The 9,957-nt window shown below is 48.1% G+C and overlaps 1 protein-coding gene across 1 annotated transcript in view; it reads left to right on the top strand.

The window, feature by feature from the left end:
- The first annotated feature begins 5,548 nt into the window (after positions 1–5,548).
- Positions 5,549–9,957, top strand: part of Dnmbp (dynamin binding protein) — a 96,150-nt gene continuing 91,741 nt past the window's right edge. The window contains exon 1 of the mRNA XM_021151805.2: positions 5,549–5,625. The gene's annotated coding sequence lies outside the window, so the exon portion shown is untranslated. The remainder of the gene's footprint in view (positions 5,626–9,957) is intronic.

Below are 9,957 nucleotides of genomic sequence, written 5' to 3'. Positions count from 1 at the left end.
CTGCCTCTGCCTCTGCCTCTGCCTCTGCCTCTGCCTCTGCCTCTGCCTCTGCCTCTGCCTCTGCCTCTGCCTCTGCCTCTGCCTCTCTGCCTCTGCCTCTCTGCCTCTCTGCCTCTGCCTCTCTGCCTCTGCCTCTCTGCCTCTGCCTCTCTGCCTCTGCCTCTCTGCCTCTGCCTCTCTGCCTCTGCCTCTCTGCCTTTGCCTCTCTGCCTCTGCCTCTCTGCCTCTGCCTGGCGTGGTTTTTATTTCTGACTGGGATGGGATATGAAGCCAGTTGAAGCTTCCACAGGTAGATAAGAAGCAGACCTTCTGCATAGCATCAAATGCCCTACAAAGACACCAGGTAAGGTTCTTGTGTTTATCTGTTTACAGCTTAGAAACTTCCTCACGGGGAACCTTTCTAAGAACAAAATAGGAATTGAATTATTCTAGCTCCCTGAGTGGAGCCTGTTATCTTTCTCCAAGACAGTGGTTCTTAACCCTCCTGATGTTGTGACCCCTTAACACAGTTCTCACACCATGGTGACCCCCCCAACTCTAAAATGATTTTCTTTGTACTTCATAACTGTAATTTTGCTACAGATATGAATCGTGATGTAAATATTTTTGGAGCTAGAGGTTTGACGAGACTCAAAGGTTGAGAGCCAATGCTGGGAGCTGGCTCTGCCTTGCACAAGTCCTCCAAATAAATGTGGGTCTGTCAAAACCACCCTCCTCCATCTTCTGAGAGAAAACAGCGCCCCCTGCCCATTTCTACCCTCGGTGAGTGCTGGTTTTCTACTGTCTCCACCCTGGGACCGGAGTTGTATTCTGACCCCCTTTTATGAATAGTCGCAAGCCTGCATCTTCTGTATTGTACCACCAAGCTCTGGCTGGCTTCTTCCTTAGCAGTAAGCGTAAGAACGGGCACTGAGCTATATTTCTCACCTTCGGCCAGGCCCCTGGCTGCCCTAGGATTATCCTGTATCCTGTATCCTGTGTGAGGCCAGCTTCAGTCAGCAGCCTGATACTCTAATCAGCTTATGGCTCTGACATGGTACATGCAAGAGAAGCTCTGCTGCGGGGCTGAGGCATGGACCAGCTGCCGTTATTTTGATGCTGTCCAATGAAGACAGCGAAAGGTCAGACCCAGAGCACCCTGGCAGGTAGGGTTCCCTTTAGATCCGAGACCAAAGGTCGATGCATCCGAATAGTTTAAACAGCTGAGATTCACCAAAACTGACAAGTATTCTGTGTTTTGGTTTATTGGAAAGTACTGGAGGTGGAAGGAAGCATATATTTATACATGTTTTTAAATTTTTGTGTATTTTTATTTTATGTGTATGAGTGTTTTGCCTGTATGGATGTCTGTGAACCAGCTATGTGCCTGGGTTGAGCAGGGGCCAGAATGAGATGTCTGATCTGCTGGAACTGGAGTTACAAATGGTTGTGAACTACCGTGTGGGTGCTGGGAATCAAATCCAGGTCTTCTAGAAGAGCAACCAGAGCTCTTACTTGCCGAGCCATCTCTCCAGCCTTTATTCACAAGTTTTTTTTAATGTATTTATTTATTTTATGTATATGAGTGTACTGTAGCTATCTTCAGACACACCAGAAGAGGACATTGGATCCCATTACAGATGGTTGTGAGCCACCATGTGGTTGCTGGGATTTGAACTCAGGACCTCTGGAAGAGCAGTCAGTGCTCTTAACCTCTGAAACATCTCTCCAGTCTTATTCACAAGTTTTAATGTTACATAATGTTACATCTATTGTCTTCCAAGGCAGACCCCCACCCCCTATCTTCTCCTCTAAATCTCCCTACCGACCCCCTCCTTTCAGGCAGGTCTGGCTGGGTTTGAACCCATTATGTGGCCAAAGGTAATCTTGAACTTTTGATCCTCTTGCCTCCATCTTCCACGTGCTGAGAACACAGGTATGACCTTGGCCAGTTTAAGTGATGCTGGGGCTTGAATCCCAAGCTTCACACATGCTAGGCAAGTATGCCACCAACTGCGCGATATTCCCAGCCCTGCCTAGATCTCTCTTGACTAGCTTTATTCCAGTCCTCTCAACTACAGATATTGACCCTGAAACTCAGTCTGTTTTTGCTAGAGCCCAGATGACCCTCACACCTGTCTACTTTCTATTGCTCTTCACTTGCTTATTTATTGTCTGTGTGCTGTGTGAAGGTTGGAGGGTGACTTTCTGGGGTCTATTCTCTCATTCCACCATGTGGGTGCCCCGTAGCACAGTCAGTTCCTCAGACTTGGTTGCAGCGAGCACCTCTACCTGCTGAGACATCTCGCTGGCCTCTGCATGTCTTCTAGGTTCAGATTTTCTACTTACTTGCTTACACCCGGTTCTCTCAGGGTTAATGACTTGCTTTGCTTTCAGAGCCTTGCAGTTTCTTCTCCCCGAATGAACGCACTGCCTTAGCTCTCCGCATGGCTACTTTCTCCTCGTTTTGGTCTCAGACAAACATTACATTCTCTACTCCATGCCGATCCGGCATATAACTTATCTCCTGACACATGATTGTGGAGTATGACTTTCACGACGGCAGGGAGCCCTGCAGTCTGTTGGGCAGGCTGAATCTCAAATGCCCCGCACTGCCCCATTTGTGACAAGAGTACGGTGAGTTCCCTTTGTTCAGAGGAAGGGTTACCCTATGGGCTGTTTCGACCTTCTCAGCCTCTCATCCAAAGGATTGAGAACAAGCGCTCACACAGATTTGCAAAAGAAGAAAGCTAACTTTATCTAGAGCCAAGAGTAGAGTTTAGAGAAGGGTGCACTGCCCAGATTGTCAGTGGGCTCCGGGAAAGAGAGTACCCAAGGGCCTCAGGTGGCAGCTGAGGTCTCCTGGTGGCCTAAAGGAAGGAAGGAAGGGCTGACTACCAAAGGGCAGCTTTTGGGTGATTCTCTATCTATTTTGACTGATATGTTAGGCTATTAATTTTTCTTACTGTGCATGTCTGTCCCTTCCTGGAATACACTAGATTTTAACCATATGCTCATTTTAATCATTAGTTAGTAAATAGCAAATTCATTCTAAATAGAGAGGACATTGTTTTGCCCTACTGGAAATACATACAAAACCAGTTCTGGCTGGATCAGCTTTTTCTTTTTCTTTTTTCTTTTTTGGATATGTTGGGAATATACCATTTGATTGTTACCAGTCTGATCACTAGTTCCAGGTGTGGAAATGTATAGTATTGTTGGGAGACAGAATTCTCCATCTTGTGAATTATTACAAGAGGGTGCTGTGTAGCCCCAAACTAGACAGGAGTCTCAGGGCAGTAGACCATTCCTCTGCTAGCCTGCCTCAGAAGAATGGTATTATGGGGATCAACCATTCATGATTTAGAATCTCCATGATGCCCTCAGGCAATCAGTTTCAAACTTTAGTGCACCCACCAAAGAGCATACCTCTGAGAGTCAGTGACCTGGCCATTCCGGAACTGACTCTCACGGGAAAGGAAAATGCTTCGATTAGGGGTAGAGAAATGGCTCAGAGAGAAAGGCACATGCCGTCAAACCTGGAGGCCACATGGTAGAAGAGAACTGACTCCCAGAAGTTGTCCTCTAACCTCCTCATGAGACCCCTGCCTCAAGTGCCCCGTACCCCAGTAACTAAGTAAGTCAGTAAATAAATAAATGTTTTTTTTTTGTTTGTTTGTTTGTTTTTTTTTTTTTTTTTGGTTTTTGAGACAGGGTTTCTCTGTGTAGCCCTGGCTGTCCTGACACTCACTCTGTAGACCAGGCTGGCCTCAAACTCAGAAATCCGCCTGCCTCTGCCTCNNNAGTGCTGGGATTAAAGGCGTGCGCCACCACGCCCAGCTAAATGTTTTTAAAAAAACAGATAGAGCTGAGTTATGCTAAGCTGTTCCAGTGTTGTTTTAGTTTCAAAATGAAATCTTTGCTTCCAGTTCATCTGGCTTTCATAAGGCTCCAAACCACAATAGAAAAGTATGCACAAGGAAAACAGAATTGTGGTTAGTTAATAATAACAAGCATTAGCGCCAGGGTGTGGCAGTGCTCACCTTTCGCCCAGCACCTGGAGGTGGAGGCAGAGGCAAATGGATCGCTGGGGGTTTGAGACCAGCCTGGTCTACACAGCAAGGTTTAGGACAGTCAAAGCCACATGAGAGAGAGAGGAGAATGTCTCAAAAGAGAAAGTAAGAAAGAAAGATAATAATACCATTATCTAGGTAATAGATTGTCATTTTACTTGAAAGGGGGAGAAAAGCTTACTGTTTGACAGGCCGCTGAAGCATTTGATCAATTTCTTTCAAAAACAAAAATCTGGAATATTTATGTTTTACCACAAAAATGCCTTCCTTCCCGTGTTCAGACAGCAAAGGAGGAGAATAATGTATGTGAGCAGCAGTTTCACCCCTACGTACAGGCTCCAAAGAACTGGAAGCAATGGGTCCAGCAGATATGTGTACAATTCGGGTCATAGCCTTATCCACAGTAGCCAAGAGGGAAACTCCGCCGAATGCCCAGTGAAGGACAAACGGCTAAACACAACGCAGTATATTTAGCAGTAAAAAGAAAGGAAATTCCGACACATAGAACAGCACAGATGAAACTTAGGGCATTATTCTAACCAAAATAAGGCAGGCACCAAAAGGCCAAGTATTGTAGATTGCATGTATGAGTGTCTTTAGAGTAGAAGAATTCTTAAGGACACGGGAGACTAGGAATCGCTGGGAGTGGAGTCCCTGTACGATGAGAGCAGTTTCAGTTTGGGAAGTTGGAGTCCTGGTGCCGGACAAGATGATGGATGCGTAGCAATGTGAATTTACCTACTCTGATGGACTGCACGCACACTTTACAATGGTTCAAACGATACACTTTATGCTATGTCTATGTCTAGTTTACTACGATTTTTGAAGAGTCAAGAAACAATCTAGCTATGAGATTTTAAAATAAAGCCTTATCTCTGCTATGTGTGCATAGTGATATAGGATTCCTGCATTCCTCAAATCTGTTAGGTAGGTCCCGGCGCTTGCACCAGCTCCTCCACGCACTTGCGATCTTTAGCAATCAGAAGTCTTCCGGGACTTTTCAGAAACCCGGACGTTTGGCTCTAGTATTTTGTGATTCCTTGCTTTTAAATTCTCAAAATTGTCCTGTGAGACTTTGCTCGGGAGGAAAAAAAAAAAATTGATGAGGAGTGGGCAGTAACCTGATGGTGTTCCCCTGTAATCCAGCTCTTGGGGGAATGAAGGAGGATCAAAGGTTCAAGGCTAGCCTCCACCTCGGAGTAAGAGAATTCGCGCAGCGGAGAATTTGAGATCTCTAGGTTGGCGGTAGCGCGGGTGCGTGAGGATCTGGATCCTAGCCTGAGCGAGGTGTGTCGCTAAACGCCCCCACGCGGTCCGTGCCTCGGTTTCCCCGAAAGGCCCTGGGAGCCCGAGCCCTGACGTGGCGGGGCGACGGGCTAGGCGGCCGCCAGGGGGCGCGAGCGCGGGAAACGGAGCCGGGGGCCACCGGACGGAAGCGGCGCTAAGGGAGGCGGGGCGGCGCGGAGTCACCCGGATCGGCCCGCCCGCCCGCCGCCGCGGAGGGGAGGTGACCGCGGCCCGGCCGGGCCACCAGTGGCTGTGCGCGGAGGGAACGCCGAGCGGCAGAGAGCAGGTCGGTGCGGGGCCGGGCGTCCGTGGGGTGGCGGGGTGGCGGGGACGGTCGCCTGCGGGGCGCGCAGGGCTTGCGGTGCAGCTCTCGGTCGCGCTGACCTGCGCTCCGCGGGACGCGAGGCCCTCACTGTCCTCACTCACGGCCCAGGGGGTGCAGGGGGCCCCCGCAGCCCTAGGAACCGTCCCGGGGCACGGACCGGGGGACGAGGTGTCCAGCCGGGGCGCTGTCACTGCGCCGCCCTGCCTCTTGGCTTTGAGTTGAAGAACTGAGCCCAAGTCCTGCCCCTGGTCACTGCTGCAGCTGGTGGGCATGTGAGGCCGGGATTCCGTGACAGCCAGGCGGGGATGGTTTCCCAAATAACCCGAGACTATTTATATTTAGCTGGAGATGCAACTTTGGCTTACTGGAGTTTTTAGGTACCCAGGACGATTGCACTGATGCCAGGCGTGTGTGTGTCAGAGGAGGATGGTTGTCTGTCACTCGAATAAAGGGGTGTTGGGGTGACCAGACAGGACAGCATGTGGCATGTATTAAGAGCTGCGAAGGGTGTTTAGGGCACAGGGTCGTGTTGAAAAACCAACTTTTGAAAAGCAAGGTCGCATGTGGGATTATGGATGGCAAATTCTGTAACCTGTCTGACAGTGCCTCTTTTATAGTTCGTGGGAGCACCTCGTGGAACTTCCTAATTAATAATGGTGACGGGCTAGTGATGACATCGATTCTCTGGTAGGAGCATAGTTTGGACTCCACTGTGCTTAGTCGAGTTACATGCCGGTGACAGAGCTGACTAATCAACAGGCGATTTTTGCAGCAAGCAGACCTGATTTCTCAGTTAGGGCTGCATTTATAAAACAGTCTAGGAAAAGCAGAGTCGAGGTGTAGTGTTCAAGTTAGTGTATCCATCGGGACTCATTCCCCCTGAACTACTGAATCTCGTGATCTCTCAGGCCCTTCCACCGCTAAAGTCTTTAATTTGTATTTGAAGCCGATCCCTCCTGGTGACAACAAAGTCCTAGGAAAACAAAGTTAATTGTACAAATTATGTAGCAGATGTTCAACTTCACTGTCGCTCCCCGCTCCCCCACTCACATAAAATTGGGTTGAAATGAGTGAAACCTGTTTGTGTGTGTGTGTGTTTCATGTTTCTGTGTTAATGTCACCCAATGGCTTGTCTAGACAGAGATCTTGGTGTGTAGTGGGGAAGTGCTAAGTCTGGCATGGGAGTGACGTGCATGTTGTCACATGTAATTTTTCCAACAAGCCGAGAACATTCTGACTCAAACTGTGCTAACTTTTAAGCTAACTTTTATCACATTGTATATGGTTTGGGCTGGCACGTGATAGTAATCTTTATAGATGCTGTTCAAATATGTATGAACTATTTGTCCTTTAACCCACAAAGTAGGGCCTCCTAGCCTCTTTACCCCCTCTTTTCTGGCACCATGCTCCTCTGAGCACCCCCTTAGCCTGTGAGACCCTCTTCACATGCCTCCTTCACCCACGTGGCAGGGCGGGGCCTCGCCCCACTGAGCTTGCTGTACCACAGGATGCTCTACCCCTGCCGAAGGGTCAGGGTCGAGCAGACTCTGTTCTGAACGTTTATCTCTGTGTTTGCAGAGTATCACGAGAGATGATGTTTCCAGAGCAGAGCTCTTTCCCTCTGCCTTAGAAGGAAGCGTTTTTCTGCTTGCTGCCTTCCAAAGCTTCAAGTTCATCACCGTTCCCAGCCTTCTGGGTCACTTTGCTCTGTACAGGGCTAAAATAAACGCAGAGTCATAGTTTAAGCTACAGATTGTTTAGTCTTAAATTGGGCAGGGTGGGAAGGCACACTTTGAAAAGTGATTCAAACCGTTTACAAGCAAAGGCTTGCTGCCTACCAGCAGTTACAAAGCTTGGCTTATTTTTCCAGGTTTATTTTTTCCCCCCCTTTGGGACAAAACACAAGTCAGTTAGCATATTGCCTGTGACTTTACTACTATTTCAGGATCCTATGAGGCTCTCAAGCTATGCTGTTGTTGTTGTTGTTAATAAAACATTCTTGAGAGTCATTCACTCCTCAAAAGTTCCATGTCAGTGAATGTGTAGGTTTTTTTTATTATTATTATACCCAGCTGTGAAAGCATTTCAATAAACTAATTTTCAAGACTAAATAACTCAGTCTTGCTTTTGGGAGTTCATTATGCGATAGCTTCTCACCTGGAGAACAGGGTCCCAGCGATAACCACACCACCCCCATCCCAAATCCCCCCCCTCCCCCATGAAAGAGCTATTTTATAGACCGCGTGCTAACTTAGCTGCTTTATCCTTGGTGTTAAAATGAAAGCCATACTGCCTGGTGCGGTGTGTGGTGACTCAGGACTTTAATCCTTTAAACTCAGGTGGATTTCTGTGAATTTGAGGCCAGCCAAGGTTACAGAGTGAGATCTTGTCTTGAGAGAGAGAGAGAGAGAGAGAGAGAGAGAGAGAGAGAGAGAGAGAGAGAGAGAGAGAGAGCGCAGCCACAGGGTAACTAAAATGAATTATTTCATCTTTGGCTTTGTAAGTCTTTTCTGTAGGCTGACGATATGTGACTACTGAGGCCTGAGAGCACAATAAGATGCTGTTCAAGGAGTTTGAGTCTGAGGATTGTGTTCTGGTGCTGAGTGGTTCGTTCATTCATTCATTCATTCATTCATGCATGCATGCACTCATGCATTGAGCAAATACTTTTGGAGCACTTGCATGAGCCAGGCCCTTCTGTAGGAGTCAGAGCGGAAGTGTGAGCAGAGTGGGCAAAGGCTGACTCGGGCGTACTCCAGTGGGACCCTGAGCAACAGACAGTGGGTGTGCGAGCATAGCGGGTCCAGTCATCAGAATTCAGTGGAAAGTTCCAAGCAGTTAGATAGGAAAGAGCGTGTGGGGGTGATGTCACTGTTCGTTCGCACAGACAGACAGGGGGGTGGGGGGTGGGGGGAGAAAGACCTCTGCTGAGATGTCTCCTGATCTCTGACTTGAGGGGAGAGTAGGAGGCAGAGAGGCTGGATCAGGAGCAGGCTTGATAGGTGGGAGTGTTGACAAGGTCACAGAGGCCATGCAGGGCAGACATGGGGAAAGTGGCAGATGAAGAGGTGGTCAGAGCGGGAAAGGAAACCGCAGAATAGGCCATTGTTAAGAATCCGGCTTCGATTCTGAGAAAGGGGGGAAGCCTCTTAGGGCCTTTCTCTGTCCATTTGAAAAGGTAGATGCTGGGCAGAGGCCATGTTAGGAGCAGGGGATCATGGGGGATCAAGGGCAGAATGGGAGGCCTTCCTTTTTATATTAGTTGTGAGGCCCTAAACCAGAATTCTTCTCTGGGCTTTCATTTCCTTGTCTGCAGAATAATTGGGTCTCCTCCAGCTCCAGAACTTTAAGATTTCAGGTCATGTGGAGTCCTTCAGGGAGGCAGGAGGAGGTTCTCAGAGTAAAAGCAGGGGACCTGAAAACTGACACCAACCCACCAGGAGCGAGATCATCCTCAAACCAGAGATCACCCCAAATCCAGAGACAGGGTCAGGTCTTCTCAGTCAGGCCACAAGAAGGGAAACCAGACTGGGCATGGTGGCACACACCTACCTTCAATCCCAGCGCTGGAGAGGCAGAGAGGAGGATGGATGCATTTGAGGGCAGCCTGATCTACATAGTGAGTTCCAGGCTAGCCAGGACTATGTAGTTAAATCCTGTCTCAAAAGGCAAAAGAGAAAGAAAGGAAGGAAGGGAGAGAGGAAGGAAGGGAAGACAGTTTCTGTGAATATTCTTTGCTCACCTCTATCAGATTTTTCTTATCTCTGATTTCCGTTTCTGCCTGAGACAGGATCAAAGCTGTCATTCATCCCCAGATCTGACAGCCAGGGTCACTTTTGTTGTCAGGAAAATCTGGAACTTTCCAGAAGGAAATAGACCTACTTTTTGCCCATTACGGGTCATTTGAATTTTGTTGCTGTTTTTTTTTTGAGGCACCTACAGAGATCTGCTTGCCTCTGCCTCTGCCTCGAGAGTGCTGGGATTACAGCTGTACACCACCAGGCCTGGCTCTCATTTGAGTTATTTTATCACAATCTGAAATATTTCTTTTGCTTTCAGTTATCCCACTAACTGCTCCCAGGTGCTCTTCAAATCATTTTTTAAACACACATATACACACACACACACACACACACATACACACACACATACACACACACGCACACATATACACACACACACACATATATATATACATTATATGCATATATACACACACACACATACACACACACACACACACACACACACACAGTATCACACATGCAATATTGTGAACAGCCACAGAAGAGA

This window comes from Mus caroli, chromosome 19 (genome assembly GCF_900094665.2).
Source record: "Mus caroli chromosome 19, CAROLI_EIJ_v1.1, whole genome shotgun sequence".
NCBI classification, from domain to species: domain Eukaryota; kingdom Metazoa; phylum Chordata; class Mammalia; order Rodentia; family Muridae; genus Mus; species Mus caroli.
Note: the sequence above shows the minus strand (reverse complement) of the source record. Positions and strands in the feature narration are given on the sequence as shown.